At 52.7% G+C, this 22,725-nt stretch overlaps 1 protein-coding gene across 1 annotated transcript in view; it reads right to left on the bottom strand.

Moving 5' to 3' along the window:
• WSCD2 (WSC domain containing 2) overlaps positions 1-19,462 on the bottom strand; it is a 119,034-nt gene extending 99,572 nt beyond the window's left edge. The window contains exon 1 of the mRNA XM_039250619.1: positions 19,326-19,462. The gene's annotated coding sequence lies outside the window, so the exon portion shown is untranslated. The remainder of the gene's footprint in view (positions 1-19,325) is intronic.
• Between the last annotated feature and the right edge of the window lie 3,263 nt (positions 19,463-22,725).

Below are 22,725 nucleotides of genomic sequence, written 5' to 3'. Positions count from 1 at the left end.
CTCAAAATAAATAAATAAACAAACATTAAAAAAAGAGAGAGAGAGAGAGAGAGAGAGAGAGAGAACCCATCTGTCTCTCGCAAAGGCTGGGTCTCAGCTTCCATATCTGTAAAGTGGGCCGTGAACACAACTTAGGGGCTGGGTGGGAAACCTTAGGCAATGCTGGTGTCTATTAAATGCTTACACTCCAGGCGCACTGGGAAAGCTTCTGCAGAGAAGGCGGGAGGAGAAGAGAAAACGTGGGGGCCCCCTTCTATCGCAGCGCTGAATCAAGCCAACACGGAGTCCTATGATCTTTGGCTGAAAAGAATAAAAGCCCCTCCATTTGCTCGGGAGGGTTGCTGACTTTACCTCCCAGGCAGGTCTGCTGTAACCCCCCCTCCCCGCCCCATTCAGCCCAGTCCCCGCCCCTGCCACCGGCTTGGCTGAGATCAAGGTTAAGGAGGGAGAGGTTTCAGGTGGCCAGGGGGCCTTGTGAATTTTACAGGCAGGACTCTTGGAACCGCAGCCTTGATAATTAATGTGTCAGTGGGAATTCTTTGATTACTTGCCCTCAGCAGACAAAAGGGAAAGGTAAGACTCTTTGGGGTGATGCCAGTATCTGGAGGGGGCTGGGGAGGAGCTGTACTTGCTTAGAAGTCAGCCTCAGACTCCAGAGTCAGACAGCCATCCCTGGCTGTGCTTGACTCTGGGCAACTCACTCCACCTCTCTGACCCTCAGAGTCCCCACTGATAAAAACAGGATTAGGACAGTAATCTCATCATGTCATCAGAGGCTTCAGTGTAAGTCCATCCCGGGCGGGCGCCGGCGTGGCTCAGTCAGTTAAGTGTCTGACTCTCGGTGTTGGCTCAGGGAAGGGTCTCGTGGTTTTGAGAGTCTGAGCCCCGTGTCGGGGTCTGTGCTGCAGTACAGAGCCTACTTGGGATCCTCTCTTCCTCTCTCGCTGCCCCTCCCCCTCTTGCACTGTCTCTCTCTTGAAATAAATAAATGAACTTTAAAAAATGTTTTTAAATCAGGCGATCCATCCAAGGCACGGTGGCTGGCAGGTAGCAAGTGCTCCAAAAATGGCAGTTGTTACTACAGGAGGGCGTCTGACGCTCGAAAAAGACTCTGCATTTGGTTCCTAAAGACCCAGGTTCTAGCCTGGTTCCACCACCCCTTCCTGTGAGACTTCTCCTCATGTCACTTAACCTGTCTGACCCTCCTCTGTCATACGATGAAAGAAGTGTCAGCCCGAAGAGGATTACGAGGAGGAGGACCTGGATTATCACCGTGACAAACATAAGTGCAGCTCTACTTATCGATCAAGTCTACCGCTTAACTCTTGCCCAAGCCCTTCCCTTCCCTACAGGCCCGGGCTGCTACCACTCAGCCAGCTCGTGTTCGGCGGGCATCACTGAGCCAGGCTTCGCATTCCGGGCCCTGGGGGGAGACCACAGTGAAGGACCTGGACGTAAAACCAACACTCCAGTGTAATGGGTTTTTTTTTAATATATTTTTTAAAATGTTTTATTTATTTTTGAGAGAGAGTGTGTGTGTGGGCAGAGAGAGAGGGAGACACAGAATCCGAAGCAGGCTCGAGGCTCTGAGCTGTCAGCACAGAGCCCGACGTGGGGCTCGAACCCATGGATCGCGAGATCATGACCTGAGCTGAAGTCAGTCGCTTAACCGACTCAGCCTCTCCAGGCGCCCCTGGTGCAACAGTTCTTAACTGGGGGCGATTCTGCCCCCTTCCCCTCCCGGGGACACCTGCCCACATCTGGAGATGTGTCTGCAGCTGTCAGTACCTGGGGAGGGGGTGTTACTGGCACCCAGCAGGTAGAGGCCAGGGATACTGCTCAACATCCAACAATGCACGGGACGTCCATTCAACAAAGATTTATCCGGTCCAAAACACCAATAGCCTCTAGGCTGAGAGAAACGCTGTTCTCTGGGAAAGCAGCAGAGAGTAAACTAAGTAAGTCAGTCAACCAAAGGGCAGACTGGAAGATAGGAAGGGCCGTGGAGGAAGAGCAGAGCTGGGCCAGGAGGCCAGGATGGCCATGGAGGAGGTGAGAACGGTCAGATTTACTGAAGATCCCTTGGGGAGCAGAAGAGGAAGCAAGGAGTCAGAGATGAAGCTTTGAGCCTGAGCATCTGGAAGGATAATTAAGTGGTCCTACCAAGTGGTCTCTTTATATCCATTCTTAACTGCCCTCTCCCCCCACCCCCTGCCAATCTCCTCCTCTCTCACCCGTCAGGAGCTCCACCTCCCTTCCCCCCTCCAACTCTTCACTCCTGCCTGACCCTGTTCCTCCTGAAGGCCTCAGTTTAGATGCCACCTCCTCCAGGAAGTCTTCCTGGACACCCTTGGCTGGGTGAGAGGTCTCCTCTGGGCTTTCACACCACCCTGTGCTTCCTCCACTGAAGTGCTGATTTCCTGGTTTGTAATCACCTGCCTCCTCCCCCAGGCTGTGAGCTCTGTCAAAGTGGGCATCAGAAGCACTTAGTTCACCATGGGCCAACCATCCAGGTGTACCTGGGACTGAGAGTCTCCAGGATGCTCAGACTTAGTGCTAAAACAGAAAATCCCAGGGGCACCTGGGTGACACAGTCGATTGAGCATCCAACTTTGGCTCAGGTCATGATCTCACGGTTTGTGAGTTCAAGTCCTGCATCAGGTGAGCTCAAGCCCCACTTCAGGTGAGCACAAGCCCCGCTTTGGGTGAGCCCCGCTCTTTTTTCTCTCTCTCTCTCTCTCTCTCTCCTCTTCCTCTTTCTCATGCCCTCTCTCTCTTTCTCAAAAAAAAAAAAAAAAAATCAAAACAGAAAATCCCAGACAAACCAAACCCAATAGATCGCCCCAAGTGTATGCCTGATGCTTTGCAGAGTCCAGTCCAAGGTAAATGTAATTCACGTTTGCTGACAGAACGGTGAGCAGGAGATGTGCATATGTTTCCTAAATGGATGGATGAGGCTCGTCATCAAGGAGTTAATAACCCAAAACCATGAGCCAGACTTCTGGAAGCCCCTGGAGGACCTCAACCCCACTCCATTCTGCTCCAAGCTCCAAGGTCCTGTACCAGTCACAGCGTTTCTGCCTTCCAGCCAGGGCCCAGATTCAAGATCGGGATCCAGGCCCACCCTCCCGTCGGCACAGAAAGGGGGGTCAATGCCGTGGGCAGACAGCCAGGACAGCAAGTCCAAAGACCTGATTCTTCTGGACCCAGAGGCCAGCCCACCCTGGGCAGCACTCACTGCCCCACCTCAGGGCCCCATGTCCTTATTCATTTCCCGTCCCCGCCCTGTTATCTGACCCCATCCAGGACAGCCTATCTGCCCGTCTGCTGGTAGCCTACAAAGCTAGAAACTCAAAAACACTTCTCAGGTTTTGTCTCTTTCTTCCATATTTTCTTCTTTTTACTTTTTCTGGGGCGATCGGCTCTCCAACCTTATCACATTCTGAAAAAAGGGGCTAGACAGGTCCTCCAGCCAGGTGGCTCCTGTGTGAAAGCGAAAACCGTCTGGGTGCTTTCTGCACCTGTGAATGTGGCACCCTCGAGGCTTGCCGGACACACAGGGGCATGCTCCACGCCAGAAGCGACGTGTTGTGCTAGACGGAGACAATGACTGGGCTTAGAACAGGGTGGTGGAGAACGTTCTCTGTGCATCAGGCCCATGTCGTAAGTTTCAGGCAGGGACGCCCCCAGAGGTAATGACCAGGGAGGAGGACACAGGGACATTTTCGTGGGACCCGTGACCCACGTAACAGCAGAAAACACAAAACAAATATGGACAATTCGGTGAATTATGCCATAATGAACGCACACACGTCTTTCGGGACAAGAAACAGAGTGTCACCCGCACCACAGAAGCCCCTTCTGAGCCCCTTCCCCATCCAAGGTAACCACCATCCCGACTACCATGGCCATGTCTTCCTTGGTTTCTTTTTTTTTTTTTAATGTTTTTAAATGTTCTATTTATTTCTGAGAGAGAGAGAGAGGCAGTGTGAGCAGGGGAGGGTCAGAGAGAGAGGGAGACACAGAATCCAAAACAGGCTCCAGGCTCTGAGCTGGCTGTCAGCACAGAGCCCGACGCGGGGCTCAAACCCATGAACCGTGAGATCATGACCTGAGCCGAAGTCAGATGCCTAACTGACTGAGCCACCCAGGTGTCTCTTCCTTGGTTTCCATATAATGGTTTAAGTTCGGTGTGCAGGCATCCCAAAGAAACTGAAGTTCAGCTTCCATTTCAAGCTTGTTATAACGAGAATTTTGTACTATAGGATCATCGGTGAAATCCTTGTTCACCTGGCATTATTCCATGATCCACCCTTTGGTGGCAGGTAGCTGCACTGTATTCCTTTTCGCTGCCTTGTGTTAGTCCATGGTGCGACAGAACTTCCTCTGACTTGTCTCTTCTACCACAAAAGGGCATTTGGCTAGCTTTTGGGTTTTTTCACTATTATCATATTATAAAAATATACACGTGTTGTTATATACCTATAGTGATAGATTCGCCATGAAGCAGAGAATATCTACACAGACCGTGATTTTTGTTGAGTCTATTATCTCAAAGTGGAAAAGAAGATTAGAGGCAGTCTCACGCCACTTCAGCAAATACTGCCAAGTCGTTGTGCAAAGTGACCATGCTAATTCATGCTCTCGCCAACAATGCATTAGGGTCCTCAACCCTCCTTTATTTTTAAGCTTTATTTATTTATTTTGAGAGACAGCGCACGAGTAGAGGAGGGGCAGAGAGAGGGAGAGAGAGAGAATCCCAAGCAGGCTCTGCACTGTCAGCAGGGAGCCTGATATGGGGCTTGAACTCACAAACTGCGAGATCATGACCTGAGCCGAAACCAAGAGTTGGACGCTTAACTGACAGAGCTGCCCAGGTGCCTTCCACCTTCCTTTTAAATTTCAGCAAATAACCACAACCTTTTGCTGCACCGAGTGGCTGGCTTGGAGCGTGAGCTCAGGAAAGGAGCTCAGTGGTTTTCTGACCCTCACCCAGAGCAGACAGTCTGGAGAGGCAACACAGGGTAGTTAAATTGTCATTCAGTGCTGTAATCACAGACCCTGACAGAAGGATCCAGAGTTTGGAGAGCTTATGGCAGGGGAGATCTGACCTGGTCTAAGGGAGCCTCGTAGGAATTCTCGGAAGTAATGCTCCAGCCAAGACCCAAAGGAGAAATTGCAATTAACCAGGTGAAGAAGGGTAGACATGGAGAGGGAAGCATGCTGGCCACCTGACACAGCATGTGCAAAGGCCCTGAGGTGGAAGGGAAGACGAGATTCAGGAGCTAGAGAAAAAAGAGCCAGAGAGGTTAAGAAATTTTCCCGAGGTGACACAGCATGTTAGTAGCAGAGCTGGGTCTAGACTCCACACCTAAGGGGTCCTTGACACCCACAGTTTAGTATATATACAATGGATTCACTAAGGTAGGCCCCTCTCAGAAGAGACAGGACCTCTGGATGCACACAGGCTGGAGTTCAAATTCAGCCCTGCCATGTCCTCACTGTGTAACCTTGGCAAATCTTCTCACCGCTCAGAGCCTGTTTCCACACCCGCACACAAGATGACAGTGATGGTAAAGCCGCTAGCCTCAGGGCGGCTGTGAGCAGAAAAGGGGGTCTGTGCTGGGAAAGGGCCCAGCAGAGAGTGGGTGCTCAGTATGTAGAAGGGGCAGAACCACCTCCCAGGAGAAGCTAAGCTTTGCAGAGGACCTACTATGCGCCCAACACCTCCTTAGGAGACAGGAGCTACGAGGATCCCTCTGTTACCAGAGAGAACACGGACACTCAGAGAGGTAAAGTGACCTGCCCTCAGTCACACAGCAGAGAGCGGGAGCCAGGATTGAATCCCCCGTTACCTGGAGGGATGGCAGTTGAATCACCTTTTCAGCCTCTGCAGGGAAAGGTTTATACCAGGAAATCAATAGTGTGAAGCAGGAAATCAGAGGAAACATTAATAATCTCAGGCAGCAAAATGAATTGCTTCTAAGCGGCTGTTCCCACAGAATTCCAGCCACTGAGCCTGTTACAAATGGTGCAGCTCACGGTATAAAGGTTCCCCCGGGACCATCCGGGAGGACACTAAACGCAGGACCCAGGATTCTAGAACACTGACCCGGTGTGTCTTCTGAGTCATCCACAACACAAGCTCTCTAGGGTTCAGGCAGGACAGGCTCTGTGTCCCCTTAGGTGGGGACGCCTGACTTTACCACGCTGGTCCAAATATACCCACAGATGCTTGCTCAGTCTGCCCTGCGTTTTGCAATCAGTATTTCCTACTATACAAAGGGACCACAGTATACTCAGACTAAAAATTTATTTTTCTAATAACTTGACAAATGGCATTTTAAAATCTAGGACAGTTAATTGTGCATTTTTTTAATTTTTTAAATTTATTTATTTTTGAGAGAGAGACAAAGCTCAAGCAGGGGAGAGGCACAGACAGAGGGAGACACAGGATCTGAAGCAGGCTCCAGGCTCTGAGCTGTCAGCACAGAGCCCAGTGTGGGGCTCAAACTCACAAATTGTGAGATCATGACCTGAGCTGAAGCTGGACACTTAACCGACTGAGCCCCCCAGGCGCCCCTGTGCTGCTTTTTTAGTGTGAGGAGGGATGGGGGGGAAGCTTCTCTGTTTGCATATACTAATAAACACAAAAATTATGTTTTAAAAGCAAAACAAAAAAATAAAACAAGAACATCTGAATTTGGTGGCCAACATTTACAACGGGGTGAATTTTGCATAAAGTCTTAGAATTCTCAGGGCGCTGGGGGGCTCAGGCAGTTAAGCATCCAACCCTTGATTTTGGCTCAGGTCATGACCTCACAGTTCATGGGTTCAAGCCCCGTGTCAGGCTCTGCGCTGACAATGTGGAGCCTCCTTGGGATTCTCTCTCTCCCTGTTTCTCTCTGTCCCTCTACTGCTCTTTTTTCTCTCTCTCTCAAAAACTAAATAAATAAGCAAACACCAACCTTGGAATTCTCTTGGAAAAAACAGTGGAGAGAGGGGGCCACCCAGGGCTCTGCACTCCCAGCTGACACTGAGCTGGGACTAGAAGCGAGAACCCCTGGTGATGAAGCAGCAGCTTGTCTAGTTCACTATGGTCCCTCTGCTCTGTCTCCTTTCCCAGGGACCCACCCATCCCTGGGGGGGGGGCACATAAGCAACCCTCCCCACCTCCCCTGAGCCATCACAGCTTATAGCTGGTCAAGGGACACGTGAGGGGGGCCCATTATGAGACATGGCTTTCAGGGACCAGAGTGGAAGGGAAGTGACAGGTACGAGGCTCGCAGCAGTCAACCTGGGGTGTCCAGGCTGAGCCTCCTGGCTAGGGGGGGTAATCTCTCACCATCCTAACCACCTGCAGAGCCCCCGCTGGCCCCTACAATCAATGTGCTGGCAGCAAGCACCGCCGTAGCAGTGCTAACGAGAGTCAGCACTTACTGAGGACCCTGAAGCTTGAACCTATTTCCACGTCACAGCAGCTGGTGACAAGCAGACAGTCGGCCAAGAGGTCATTTTAGCCTGACCAGCATTCACATCCCCGTCTCCAGTTCCCTGGGTCCTGATTTGCCTTCGGGGACCCATCCCTCTCCCACTGTTGGGCTTTGCGGCTCAGGAAGCAACAAAGAGTCTTCACCCCCCACACACACACAAGGCTCCAGGGGTCACGTGACTTAGATTGGGGCCAACTTACATAGCGTCTGTTTCTTTGGCCGTGGTGACTGGTTCCAGGAGGCCCCAAGGCTCAGTTCCAGCACTGGGCTTGAAGCTGGCACAATGTAAACATGGAGCTACTGATGGGCATTTGTGCCCAGAAGACAGCCAGAGCCAGCCTGGGTCGGAAGCCCACACAAGGAGAGTCCAAAAGAATGTGAAGGAGAAAGAGACAGAGAGCTGGAACATGGTTGAGCACCTGGATCCAGCCACACCTGAAGCTAAGCTGCTGATTACACGAGCCAAGATATTCCCTTTTATGCCTGAGAATAAGGATGCAATGATAAATTTAAGTTACACTTTCTGTCTCTTATGACCAAAAGAATCCTGATGAGTATAAACACTACCATTATTTCCATTTTACATGAATAATCAATTGCAGTGTGTGGGGAATGAAGTAAATTACCCAGGGCCACACAGCTGTGAACTGGGAACACATGAATTTAAGCACAAATTCATGCCCTAACGCTAAAGCACAAAGGTCAGAAATCTTACAAGTCTCTTACAGGGCTGTCCCCATGCCCCTCGGAGCAGAGGGTTGAGGACTTTAGGAATGACGTATGTTCAGAGCTGCTGGTGGTACTGTGGCGTGTTGAGGAGACCAGGAAGGGAGGAGGGGAGGTGGCAGCGTGATGAAATCTTGAATTATTATTTAAAATGGTTCAGATGCCATAAGGAGAAAAATCAAAGCTTCAAAACACAGCTGGGATTTGTTTTTCAAAAAGAAAAAAACTCCTTTAATTAAAAAAATATTCTCTAATAAAAGTTAAAATAGCCCACAGGCCATCAGGTGACAATTGAAGGAAGACAGGGCACTTCAGGAACTTAAAGCAGATAAAAAAACTAATTTGTTGACTCTTTTTCCCAAAGCTCACTTCTCCCTCGGAAAGCTGTGTGTTTTGCATGATGAAGCTGAAATCCTGAAATCACTGCTATCCGCTCAGCATCCTCATTGTTCGGATTTCAATGGGCTCCCACCTCACATGGGGGTGCAGGGTTTTTCTTGCTGCTCTGATCGGGGTTTAATGGAATCATTTCACACTCTGTGCTTAAAATCTTTACAAGGCTTTCCACCGCTAGAAAGATAAAGAGCAAACACATGTGCGGCCCCCAAGGCCCTGAGAACTGTCCGCTTTCACTGTGTACCAGCTCCTCACCACCTGAAAAGCCACAGCGTCCGTGCATTTGGTTCATGCCACTCTCCTTCCTGCCCCAGGACCTTTACACGCTGCTTCCTCGGTCTTCCCATCCTTCACCTGGTTAATCCTGCTCAGCCTTCAGATCCCAGCTCATTTTTCTCTTTCTCGAGGCAGCCTTCCTTTAAAAGGCCCTCACCTGTGCCATACAGATGTCAGGAACCTTCTCTCCTGACAGTTACTTTGAGTTGTAATCATACCCAGGACTGCGTCTTGTTTTTCTCTCCCCTGTCTTCGCAGGGCTTGCACCCAGAAAGGGCTCAAATACAAACTTGTTGAGCAAAGAAATGGGTGAATCTTGATGGATGGGAGGGCCTGGTATCAGCATGTCACGGAGTCTCTCAACACCTGGACTTCCCTTGACCGCGTCCACAGCCCCAACCCATAGTCTCCCAGCTTGTCTCAAAATCTGCTTGCACGTCTGCCTTGGGGCGTGCATGGCGCCCTAGGCATGACACCATGCTGAGAAAGAGCATGGGCTCTAGGTTTGGACCTGCATTCAAATCCCAGCTCTGCCCCTCTAGACTGTGTCTTTCTAGGTTTGTTGTTGTTGGATAGTTTGTCGTTGGAGTCACTGTCCAGGGTCTAGCACAGAACCTGGAAGATCTGGTAGGAGGTAGGCACCCAACAGAGAAATACTGGGGAAATGAATAGATGCCCAAGAATGCTTTTGAATGGAAGAGGAAGCTCAAGTGCAAAGAGAAAACTTCCTGGAGATGCCCCAGTTGGTTTGAGGAAGGTGCAGAAAATGGCAGACTCCTCTCCCCCACTGGTCCTGAACAGAGGCCCATGAAACTTTAATGCTAGAAGGAATCTAAGTGACGCCCATTCAAGAAAATGGCTTGTCTTCCGGCTCAGATGATCACACTGCGTACTTCCTCTACACTGGGCACGATCTCACTGAATCCCCGTAACAACCTATCATGGCTAGCATGATTGTTCCCGTTTTAAAGATGGGGAAATGGAGGCACAATGAGCTCAAACTACTTGCCAAAGATCACCCAGGTTGTAAGTGGTAGAGCTGAGAATCGAACTCAAGCCCGTTCGACTGTGCAGACCAAGATTTTGGTTCCCTACTCCAAAATCAGACCGGAGTGAGGCAGGCTAGTGGACATGTATGTAGAAGATGCTGCTGTAGTTCTCTGAGGCTGTGGCATCTACGAGTCTGACTCATCACCCAACTCCATCCCAGGGCCCTGTGCTGGCAGGCCTTTCTGCACACAAACCACCGGACAGCCGGAACCCCACATCTCAGCGCTGTCGCCAGCCTGGTCTCCGTGGGTGGCTGGCTCCCAACTGAAATACATGAGATGCAAGCTAACATCCCAAGTCAGACACCAAACAGACAGGGGTGCTCTGGTTTTATAGCAGCAGCTTTAGCTCATTTGCAGCTGCCCCTCCCCCTTTTACAGATGAGAACATCCAGGCCAGAGATGGGACCACTGGCCACTGTGAAGAGACAGGCATCGGAAAAACCCAGATTGGCCTGATTTCAAAGAACGTTTATTTCTTGAGCGCCCACCATGAGCCAGACACTCTTCTAGGTACGGAAGGTGTCACTCACTCAACACTGCAAGAAATGAAGAGTTCCATCTAAGTGAGTTTTCAGACACCTGAGGCATCCATCATATACAGCAACATGTATCAGTTAACGCAGTGACTGAAATATTTGATACAATGAATGATTCTTCACCCTCCACCCTGCCCACTCAATGGGGCTCACTGTTCCTTAACCGCATCACAGAAGCCAACATCTTTGCTGTTCTCCCATAGGACACAGTGTATTACATTGTTTCTTAACTGGTTGTATGTTTCTGTAATGCTGAGATAAGCAGAAAACGGAGGTGGGGGGGCGGTCATTTGACCCCCAGCACTAAATTCCCCGGGGCTGTGATTCTTTTGTTTTCATGCTTCTTTTTTACTTTTTTAAAATATTTATTTTTGAGAGAGAGAGTTCATGTGTGCCCAAGTGGGGGAGAAGCAGAGAGAGGGAGCCAGAGGATCCCAAGCAGGGTCCAGACTCAGTGCTGACAGCAGCAAGCCTGACGCGGGGCTTGAACGCACAAACTGCGAGACCATGACCTGAGCCGAAGTCATACGCTTAACCGACCAAGCCACCCTAGTCCTCCTTCATGCTTATGTTTATAATCTCTTCATTTGTGCCCTGTTCTCAGGCTGCCAAGCTGTTACTCAGGGTTGTGGTCACTGTGCGTTCTCTACCACCCACACATGTCTAATCTGCTCCCTCGATAGGCTACCATCCTGGTAAATCAGGTCACTGAGCTTATCAGAAGAGTGTGCAAAGTAAGAGTAAACAGGCTCTGAGCGAGAAATGCTGGCTCTTTTCTGATATAGACGCTGTGGTAATGAAACGGAATGACTTTCTTGTTCTATTTTTTTTATACAGCAGAGTTTCCAAGAAATACAGCCCATGGTTATTACAGCGATATGCTCAAAAGCTTTACAAGAATGAACGCGAGTCTGATGGTTCCAGAGATTCTGGATTTTCTCCTTGTCCCACAGGGTGGGTGTCCAAACAACAAAGAACTCAGGCCATTGGCTCATCAATGGACACTCTGTGCAGTGAGACATCAGGGCCATCTCGGCACCATGCAGCTCACCTTGGGGACAATCTAAGAGACGGAGAAACATGAATGGCCTGCCATCTCAAGAAACTTCTACACGGTTTGTCATGGCCAATGTCGTGTGGCCCCAGCTTCCGGAGGACCAGGGACTGTGAACCTGCCAGTGCACATGGCCCTGTAGCACCTGATGCCCATGTGAGTCATCTGCCCTTCAGTGTCCCCAAGGGGGACTCTCTGGCTGTGCATGGTCACTCATGCCCACCTGGACTGCAGCCTCGCCCACTGATCTGCGCTGGCGAGCATCGAGTCTGTGAGGATGGAGCCTGGTCTGGTTCATGACACTCCCACGTTCATAAATCAGAGGGAAGAGAAAGCAGCCTTCTTTTGAGAGGCTCCTGAAATAAACTCACCGCCTCCACCTGGGAAAGACAGTGGCCACCCAGCAGAGAGGGGACACAGAAGAGGCTGGGCACACAGGCTCTGGGGTCAGACGCACCTAGGCTCAAACCCCAACTCTGCCACTTCCTGGCTGTGTGACCTGCCAAGTGAATGAACTTCTCTGAGCCTCTGTGTCCTCACCTGAAGAGTAGAGACAGGAGTCCTCTAACTCACAGGACTGTCACAAGGACTCGTGAGAGCAGAAGTGAAGCTCTGACACACCCCACAAACAGCAGCCCTGAGGACAATTCCCAGAAGCATCTCCATCCTCATCCTCATCCTCGGGAGGGTCCACAAAACAGGGTCCTAAACAACAGGCTTGGAGCGGAGGCCAGTATTTTAAGACTCTGGGGCTACTCCGCTTAGGAGAAAGAAAATGGGACCATAAAAGGCCTTACTGGTCAAGTCTTTAGCAATTACGTTTCATTCTTCTCCCATTCTACGGATGGAAAAACTGAGGCCCCAGGAGGGGAAGAGACTTGCTCAAGGCCACAAAGTCAATGGGTGGCAGAGTGGGGACCCAGATCCTTCACTTCCCATCCACAGGCTCTTCTCTTCACCCACACTCATGGGACAACACAGAATTTAAAGGAATCAGCAAACCCTAACAACACATCTGAGAGCTGAGCTAGAAACTTGAATGCCTAGACGTGAGAGGTACGCTGGGTCAGGCCCTCCTGCCACCTAGGACTCCAGGATGCATTTGCTGGAGCTGTGAACACCACACAGCTATCCTCCCGATTTCCAGGTATGAAGACCATAGTCACCTGCTTCCCACTGGCTGGCTGGCCCTGGTCTCTTCCCTTCTCTGGGTCTACGTCTCCCCATCTAAGAATTCTCCCAGCTCATAAACCTCTGGAGTAGCTACCCTCTTCCTGAGCCCCTGGAGGCAGGCCCCACGTACCACCCCATCCACAGCGATTGAGCCAAGTGCACTGACTTCCTATCTCCCTGCTCCCGGCCGACACCCAGGACGCTGGCTGGGCTTTTCAGCACGGAGGTCGGCATTTTTTTTTCCTGTAAGGATCTGATAGTAAACATATTAGGCTGTGCAGGGCCATATGGACTCTGTCACAACTACTCAACTCTGCAGTTATAGGTGGAAAGCAGTTATAGACAATATATAAATGAACGGCTCGTCTGTGTCCCAATAAAACTTTATTTATAAAGGCAGTCAGTGGACTGGATCTGGCCTGTGATTCCCACGCTCTGTTCTGAATCATTCCAAGTGGGGTCCAACACCTCCTCTAGGACTAAGGTAAGTAGTGTTTCCTGGTTTGCATGGGACTCTCCTGGTTTTAGCACTAAATCCCACATCCTGAAAAACCTCACAGTTTCAAAGACAGTTATTACCCATGACCGCTGGCTTCTCCCATCTCGCCACTGCTCTGGCTGTGACATTCAACTGTCTCCTCCATAAGAAAGAAGAGGAAGTGAAAGAATATGAGAAAGAACTGCTGTTTATTGGGGCTTCCCCTGTGCCAGGCACTGTGTGAAGAGCTTGATCAGCATGACTTCCTTTGGTCTTCCAACAGCCCAGGATGGAAGGGCTGAAACTCACCCCAGGAAGAGGTCAAGATGAAGCTGGATCCTAGTCTCTTGTACCTCCTTCTTCCTCTCCACATTGTAAGCTCCTGGGACAGAACTGGGGTCTCTCACCTCTGAATCTTCAGTGCCCAGCACAGAGTATAACAGTTATAAGATTCTGAGCAAATGCTGATCATCAGCAATCATGGATGCTAAATGAATGAATTTGTGAATGAATGAATACGTGAATGAATTAACATCTGAATGAATGAACAAACAAATCATCCCTTGACCCTTCCCACTTCGATGGTTCATGATTCATTCCTGCCTATACAACCTCCAGGTGAGTTCAAGGGAAAAGGCCAAGTGTATGCTATGCCGTCAGTTGGGTCAAAAACGTCTGCTGGCATTGGGGAGGCAATATGACATCATAGTTTTTTAAAAACATGGTCTCTGGGGTGCCTGTGTGGCTTGGTCGGTTAGACATCGGCTCTTGATTTCAGCTCAGGTCATGATCTCATGGTTCGCAAGATTGAGCCTGGTATCAGGTCCTGCACTGAAAGCATGGAACCTCCCTGGGATTCTCTCTCCCCCTCTGTCTCTTCCCCTCCCCTGCTTGTGCTCTCTCTCCCTCTCAAAATAAATAAACAAACATGAAAAAGATTAAAAAAAACAAAAAACATGGTCTCTGATATCAGGGAATCTGGGTGCAAATTCCAGGTATGCCTCTTCTGGGCTGTGAGATGGGCAACCTGTTGTAGATTAGAGCAGAAGACAATAACAGAAAACCACCTCTGAGGACATACAGGCATGGTGTGAGGTCAACACTCCCCAAAACATTATACGTTATCATCATTATCACTGCTGATGTTGGGATGAGCAGAAAGCCAGGTAGGAAGGGGGATATCCATGGTCAGAAGCACAGGTATTCATGATGCAGCGAAACAGGAGGAAATACAGACTGCTACTAACTGCATCAGTCAGCTAGAAACAGTAACAGTGCGTAACAAACAACCGTATAACCCCAGGAACACACAATAAGGAGCGTTTACCTCGCTAACCTGCTTGTGGCCAGCAGGAAGGAGGCTGGCTGAACTAGGCTTTTTACTGAGGTTTGGGCACAGGGTGGTTGGACGTGTGTTCGTTCTGGGGCCAGGCTGAGGGGTAGCAGCTGCCCAGGAAAGGGGGCGGGGGGTTCTTCCCTTAGCTGCGGCAGAAACGCACAAGGCCCCCTGAGACCTAAGCTTGGAATGGACCCATGGTCACGTCCACCTCTCACTAATGACCAAAGTCAGTCACATGGCCAAACCCAAAGTGAAGGAGACCCTGGAGTGGGAAAAATGGCAGAGTCTCACAGCTAAGGGCGGGGGTACAGGGAAGAGCAATGGGGGCCAGTGACTCCTACCCCAATAACCAAACACCAGCTGAAGCTCAGAAAGGGGGCCCCACACCAGCCCTGCCCTCCGCACCGGCTTCCTCTCCTGCTCTTGCTATCAGCATGTGGTCAAAACCCGGAAGAGACCCCGAGCACTATACACTTGCAATCCTTGGGGACCCCATTCCCATCCTTTCAACATCTGGACCTGTTCCGGGAAGCCATTAATCTCGGGCAATTTCTTTCCTCACTTGATTTGTTTATTTAAGGAAAACAAGTTGCTCCTAATTAGAAGCACTGCTGTTGAGATGTTCAGTGTATCCTAGGCTGCCTATTTTCAGACCTTCTGCCTAAAATTATACCTGCGCTCTTAACATCTGTGAGTTTTTCAGCAACTGTCCTAAGCACAAGCTTTGGGCAAGAGAGACTCGAGGCACGGGGTGGGTGCCAAGGGAATCAAGGGGGTCCAGGGATGTCAGAGCAAAGGCACTTGAAAATATGCACATGCACAGGCAACGTCACAACAACCTGCTCGGAGCTGGCACAGGTCACTGAATGAACACTTGGGGTGCATAGCACAAGCACAGTCCCGACCTGGGGGGCAGAGTGAAGAAAGGATTTATCCTTTCTTAATGTTTCATTTATTTTGAAGAGCAAGAGCCCAAGTGGGGGAGGGACAGGCGCTGAGAGCAGAGAACCCGACATGGGGCGAGAACCCACAGACCATAAGACCATGACCTGAGCTGAAGTCAGACGCTCAACCGACTGAGCCACCCAAGCATCCCAAAGAGTAGTTTTAAAGGTTCAGAGCGGTTTTCTGCTGAGAAGCTCTTGGTAGTGCTTCTACCTGCCCCCCCAGGACTTTACACCCCTGTGGACACTCAGACACACCCGCAGACATGCACACGGTCAGAACACACACACACACACATACACACACACACACTACACGCACATAAATCCTACCACCCCCACAGATGGGCAAACACATCCCAGGCACACACACTCAGAACCTCACTCCTCCACAGGAGATGTGTGCAAAAGTTACACTGCAATCCCCGCAAACACGTGTTCAGAAACACCTGCACATGGAGACACACTCAAATGGACTCTGCAGCCAACACAACAGATACTGACACTCAGAAACACACATGTAACACGTGGAGATACAATCAAGTGTGCAATGCCACACACAGGCACACACACTCAGACACATGCATATCCACACAGGAAGGCACAGAAAGTTCACCCTGCCATACACGCAGGTACACACCCACAGAAACACACACGGACGCAGACACACTCACAGAGGTTACATCCCAACAGGTCCACACATGTACAAGAGACAAGCAAGTGTGTGATGCTGTATACGCACGTGCACACAGAGACACAATGCTGAAGAACATGCAGGCTCTAAGGACGTGCCACAAGTTCACACTCACATCTTTGCACACGCATGCAGGCGCTCACAAACACTCACACGGGCAGGCGCAGGCAGCACGTACAGCTGCAAAAGCATGACGCACCCAGGCAGCCCGCCCGGCCTCTCCTACCCAAGCATCGCCACCCGGACCCATCAGGTGCGTGTGTGACACCGAGCAGCGGGGCACCTGCTGGATCACAGACACGTGTTCAATTCACACACACCCGCTGCTGCGCACTCCCAAGCGTGTACACACTCCCACACCTGCTCTGACTCACACAGGCACACAGTCCCTTGCAGACACGTGCACATACACACACTCATAAATCCATGGACAAGCCATCTCACAAGTACACACCCAGACTGACATGTATGTGCACACACACATAAGGATAAGCAATCTCACAAGTACACACCCAGACTGACATGTATGTGCACACATACATAAGGATCAGCCATCTCATGAGTACGCACCCAGACTGACATGTGTGTGCACACACATGTAAGGTCTCAGCGGAAGTCAGCCTCATAGGAGCACATGTGCACAAGCCTGCATGAGAATGCATTTACACACGTGCTCACACATGCATCTACACACACACCCACGTCCTACTCCACCAAGAAAGCAAACCGCTCATTTTCTCAGAGTCCTGAAAGTCAAGCCCACAGACTGAGCGAACACCCCGCAGAACGGCTACTGTCTCAGTCCCTGCCGCATGCCCATGAACTCTCTCCAAGTCGGCCCAGATGAGGTCTGCCTTCTGCACCCACGGGCTCAGCACGGACCCAGGGGAGCCCTCGTTCGGGGAAGGACACAGGTGTCCCAAGCCTCGGAACCACTCAGAAAGAAAGAAGACTGACCAGTCTACTGCCTTTCCCCACAATCTCAGAAACCCTTCTCCCTTACCCCAGACACACACACACACACACACACACACACACACACACAGCACTTTCCCCCGGCGCAGCTGATCCTGTAGGGAACAGCAGCTTTGCCGGCTCCAAAAGCCTCAGCAGACAGGGTGCCTGACATCCAGACATACTGAATGGGTCCCTACACACAGCCGCAAAGTTGAAGCCACTGAGACAGCTTACCTCCACCTTCTGTTGTCATGGCGACGCAGCAGCTGGGTGCTCATCCCTCCCAGACCTCCCTGAGCTCCTCTCCAGGAGCTGCTGGCCCAGCAGAGCTTTGATGAGGAGGCAGCAAGGAGGTGGGGATTGCAGGTGTTAGCTGATTGGAGAGAACAAGGGCCCTGCCCCCCAGGCGCCATCACCTGGTGCTCAGGTGGGATGGGGGACAGCCTGGCGGGGGACAGCACCCCTTTGCTCACACACACACAAGACCCAAAACCAGACAGCCCTGCTGCTGCCTGCCTGTGTCCACGGATCCCTAGTCTTCACCAGACTCCACAGTAAGCACTTTCCACGCACCATCTCAGCCCCCCACCAACACTGTTCCCAGCAGGAGCAGTGAACCCCCTGCCTTACAGAGGCACCCCAGATTTGGAGGGTGAAGCGACTGGACAGACTCCAATGCATAGAGGTCCTGGGCCTCTTAAACACTGAACTTTACATGACACGATTTTGAAAATCTCATCCGTGACGACCGCTCAGGGCTGAAGAGCGTCTGAACTAGGACCTCTGAGGACACATAAAATCTCTTCATTTTGCAGAGGTGGCAACCAGAGCCCAGGGACGTCTAGCAATTTGCCCAAAGTCACACAGCAAACCTCCTGCAGTCTTGCAGCTCCGTCTTCTGACCCACGGATGAGGCTTCCCCGGGACAGTAAGCACCAGCCTCTGAGCTCAAGTCTCCGTGGCCCAGCTCCCAGCGGGGTCCCAAATCAGAACCCCTACCTCATACCTCAAGAAGGGCCCCGGAATCACACAGCAATGCTGTTCCCCAGAAGCAGATGCAGGACGAGCAAACTATTTCTAACCTTCAAGACACGGTCAGAAGCACTTCTGCTACCCGCCTTACCGACCAACCAGTCCATCGAGATGACCCGAGCCCTAGGCTGTAACCCCAGCTACACGATGCTGGATGCATCTAGAAGGCTGTGACCACAGGGGTGGCTCCAAGATGATCCTCCGAGACCAGGTGGCCTCTTGGGACCATGCTTTTCACTAGAAGGAAGAATCTGGCCAAACTCATGAGCTACGTGCTTTGCTGGGCAGAGCCTCAGGGGATCTAGATGGGGGGGGGGGGTGCTGCCTGCTTTCTCAGAGCCACAGATGAGGGAGTCAGGAGCCTCTACCCAGCTGACCCTCCCAGCCCCCTTTCCACACGAAGTGTGTCCCTCCCCAGGCTCTGAATGGTCTCACTGCGCGGCCCAGGTAACTCCCCGCAAATCTTTCGCTCAGCTAAGGAGCTGCAGTTAATGGAAGGTGATCCCCAACCTCTCCTCATGTGTCTGCCAAGGAGATGAGTTCCTTCCTGTGATGACACTGGGGGCCGTGGGTTTCTGACTGCGTGGGCTGCCCTGTCCCCAGGTCTCTCCCCACCTCCAGACAAGCACAGGGCAGGAATGGACCCAAGCAAGCCTGCAAAGCCCTCACAAAAAGCCCATCCCCTGGGCAGCCCTGGACGCTGGCTCCGGGTGCCAGCAAACCGCACGCACAGGTACCACCGCAGCAAGCACCTCGTAAAGCCAGACTGGAAATATGACCAGTTCCCTCCCCCTCGGAACTCCCAACTGGCCGAGAAAGGGGTAATCCGTGAATTAAATTAAAGGGGCCCACGACCTTCCCCCTGGCCCAGCTCAGCCTGAGAAGCCTCCAGTGCCTGCCTTCGGGGACCCAGCGGGGTGCCCGCAGGAAGGACGCCCGGATGAGCTGGAACGTCCCACCCTCTGCCAGAGGAGAGAAAGTTTGTCATTTACCCGTGCTGGGTTGTCACCACTCGGCTTGCCTCACACACCTGAGTCCGGGCGCCAAGCCCCCAGCCTGCGGGGACGCGGCCGGACCCGGAAGCCCGTTTTGGGGGCAGGAATCGGGTCGCAGCAGCTCGGCGCCCCGCTCCCGGCTGGAGCCCTCCTACCCGGTCCGGGCGCCCCCGCCCTTACCTGGGGTCTCGGCCGCTTGCAAACTCTGCCAGCGGAGCCCAGCGGGCGCCGGGGTCTCTCCCTCGCCCACTCGCGCGTCCCGCTCCGGGGGCGCCTTCCCAGCTGCCGGTTGCTGCAGTGGCATCAAGGAAAGCCGAGTCCGGATTTCCTCTTGCGCCGCCGCGCCCGCTCCGCCCGGGGCCCGCGGGGCTCGCTCTCCGCGGCCGGCGCGAGGGGCACCCCGCGCGCCGCGCCGCCAGCGGGAAAGTGGCAGAGCGTGCGTCCTGGATTGCAGCAGCGGCGACAGCGGCGGCCGGGGCCCGAGGAGGCGGTGGCGACGCCAGCCGGCGAGCCGGGGAGGCGGGCGGCGGCGCGCGAAGTGGCAGCCGGGCTCCCGCGAGCCTCCGGCGCCCGGGCGGGCGAGCGAGCGGGCGGGCGGCACTGCGGGCGCCCCGCGCCGCGACGAGGCCCCGCGCGGGCACCGGGCCCGGGGATGGCGAGCGCCGGGGCGCGCGGGGCGCGGGCGGCGGCTGGGCGCGGGGCTCCGGCCGCCTCGCCTCCCGCGCTCGCCGCCCGGACTTCCCGTCTCCGGCCCGAGCTCCCCGCGCCGCCGCCGCCGCCGCCGCCGCCGCCAGCAGCGCGCCTCGACCGGGCGCGCTCCTCGCGCGGAGCCACAGCACTGCCGCCGCTTAACTCCTTGCGCGCCGCCCGGCGCTCCGCCAGGCCTCCCGGCCTCGCCCTGCCTGCCTGTAAAATGGGCTCGCAGACCCGCGTCCGGGGTGGGTCGGAGAATTAACGGAGCCGATTAGGCGACGTGCCAGGCTGCGGGGAACTGAGCAAGCGCCAAGTACTCGGTAGAGGGTTTGCTGCTGCGTTCAGAGGGCTTCGCACATTACCTCACAAATAGCCAACACCCCGCAAAGGGCAGGTGGGTCTGTTGGCACTTAGTTTCTTGTTTTAACAGGAAGTGGGCTGAAGCTGTGTGACCTCTGGCTGATCACTTACCCTCTCTGAGCCTGTAGCAGAAGATTCCTTCTGAGCTCTGTGACCTGGGGTCTCAGCACCCCTCTGAGCCTCTGTATCCTCCTCTGTACAGTGGGAGTGATAGCGATACTGCCCCCCTTTGAAGGGTCTCCAGCAAATCTCCGGAAGGGAGCTGCTGAGAACCACCCAGTGAACGATGGCCTGCTAAATGCCAAACACCTGACCAATGTCGTTTCAAATACATCATCCCTTTAAGTCATGGAAACAACCCTAGCTGGTTCCAAATCCATTTTTTCAAATGAGAGATTTGGGTCCCCAAGGGCGAGGGTGGGGGTTAAGAAGTTCCCCCGAAAGCATCAGAGCTGGCCCCAGACCTTCCGACTCCCAAACCAGTATCTGTGAATTCTGGGACGAAGGGGAAGCCCTATCTGCATCCCTGTAATTAGAGCACACTGTTTTCCCAATTATAAAATTCATTCTTGCCTAATGTAGGTATTTCAGAAAATACCAAAACATGTGAAGGAAAGCAAATCAACTCAACTCTATTCCCACCATCCGGAGATAATGATTATTAAGACCTCGATCAAGTTCCTCCTGTCCTGTTACTATACCGCACGCTAAGGCTGTTGGCACAAGGGAATCATCCCACGGACACCATTTCGTATGAGGAGATGGGGAGCTCCTGACGAGTGCAACTCATGAATCCTTTGCTAAGGCTGTACCCCCACCCCCGCCCCGATTTCCCCAACCTCAACAACTCCAGATGCAGTTACTCTACTGCTCCAGTAGAAAGCCTTACAGGGGGGCGCCTGGGTGGCTCAGTTGGTTGAGCTCCTGACTCTCAGTTTCAGCTCAGGTCACGATCTCCCAATTCGTTGAGTTTGGGCCTCATGTTGGGCTCTGAGCCAATGGCATGGAGCCTGCTTGGGATTCTCTCTCTCTCTCTCTCTCTCTCTCTCTCCCTCTCTCCACCCCTCCCTACTCATTCTCTCTCTCTCTCACTCAATAAATAAATAATAAATTTTAAAAAAAGAAAAGAAAAGATAGCCTGCCCGGTTGGAGATGTGTGCATCTCACCCAGTTACCAGCGCACAAGCCCCTGCTCTGATGTCTTCCCATCTCTCACTACTCCTGCGCCTCCTCTTTGAAGGCCAAATTCATTCGCTTGCCTGGGGTACAGGGGCTGCTGATGCCACACACACCTCCTTGCCTGGCCAAGCCCGTCTGGAGCAAAGCACTCCCACAGGGCCAGCCGCAGAGGAACAGAGGCAGGACAGGGTCTTCCAAGGGCGGGCGACCAAGGTCCAAATGCGGGCTCTGTCCTGAGCGGCTCTCAACTCTCAGAGCCCCTGGTTCACGTCTGCAACACAGGGCCTTAGGGACGCAATCCCTGGAGTCGTCACAAGGATCACATGAGATAAAGACAAGCAAGCGCTCAATTAATAGCAACTGTTGCCTTTTATTAGCAAGGAGGAGTGATCTGAGTCACACTCCTACTGATGGCCAACAACTGTTGAGTCCTTCCTAAGTGACAGGCACACACACGTCCCACTAATTCTTAACAACCGCCTGAGGTGAGAGGTATTGAAATTAGTCCGTTTAGAGATGAAGAAGCTGAGGCCCGGGGAGATGAAAGCCTCTGCCCGAGGATACACGGCAAGCTCATGCGGAGCTGGGATCGGACCCCAGCTCTTCTGGCCCCGCCCACCCGGTGACCAGCACAATTCCAAAGGGCAGGCTCGGCACCTTTCCCACACCCTCCTCGTTCCGCCCCAGCTCAGATCCCCCTTGCTCTGCCTAGGGGACAAACCTCCTTCTAGGGGAGTTCTAGGGACTAACACCCGGCCAAGGAGCCCACTGCAAGGTGGGCGGGGGGGGGGGGCGGTCTGAGGAAAGTGCTGTTCCTCTCCAGCCATCCCCATCCAGTTCTATCACAGCCCGCTTCCCCCTACCCCTCTCTAAGTCCCCTCAGGAACAGGCCTCCATTTCCTGGAGGAGCAGAAAGAGCCCCGGGCTTGGAATCAAACAAGTGAAGTTCAAGTGCTAGGCAAGCGTCTTTGGGTTGGTCACTCACCCTTTAGAGTCGGCTTCAGCATCCATGAAGGGACGGACAGCGTCTTCCCTGACTACTCCCTATGTTTTGGGGGGAAATTACGGATTGGAAACCACTCTGAGAGTGGCACACTCTATAAGCCGTAACAGTGAAGGGAGAGTCCGTGCAGCCTTCATCATACAAGCACGTAAGAACAGAGCATTGAAGGGTTTTGTAGCAGTGAAAAGTCGGGGGGTGGGGTCTGGAGACAAGTTTGTTTTCCCCCATGTTGATGTCTAGTTGACCCAGGACCGTTTCTTGAAAAAAGTGCCCTTCCCCCACTGCCCTCTGGGGTCAACTTGGTCAGAAAGCATATGCCGCCATGTTGGGGGGGAGGGCTACTGA

Source organism: Hyaena hyaena, unplaced genomic scaffold, assembly GCF_003009895.1.
Source record: "Hyaena hyaena isolate Hyena2069 unplaced genomic scaffold, ASM300989v1 scaffold_0, whole genome shotgun sequence".
NCBI lineage: Eukaryota > Metazoa > Chordata > Mammalia > Carnivora > Hyaenidae > Hyaena > Hyaena hyaena.
This window is presented reverse-complemented; position numbering and strand designations above follow the sequence as displayed.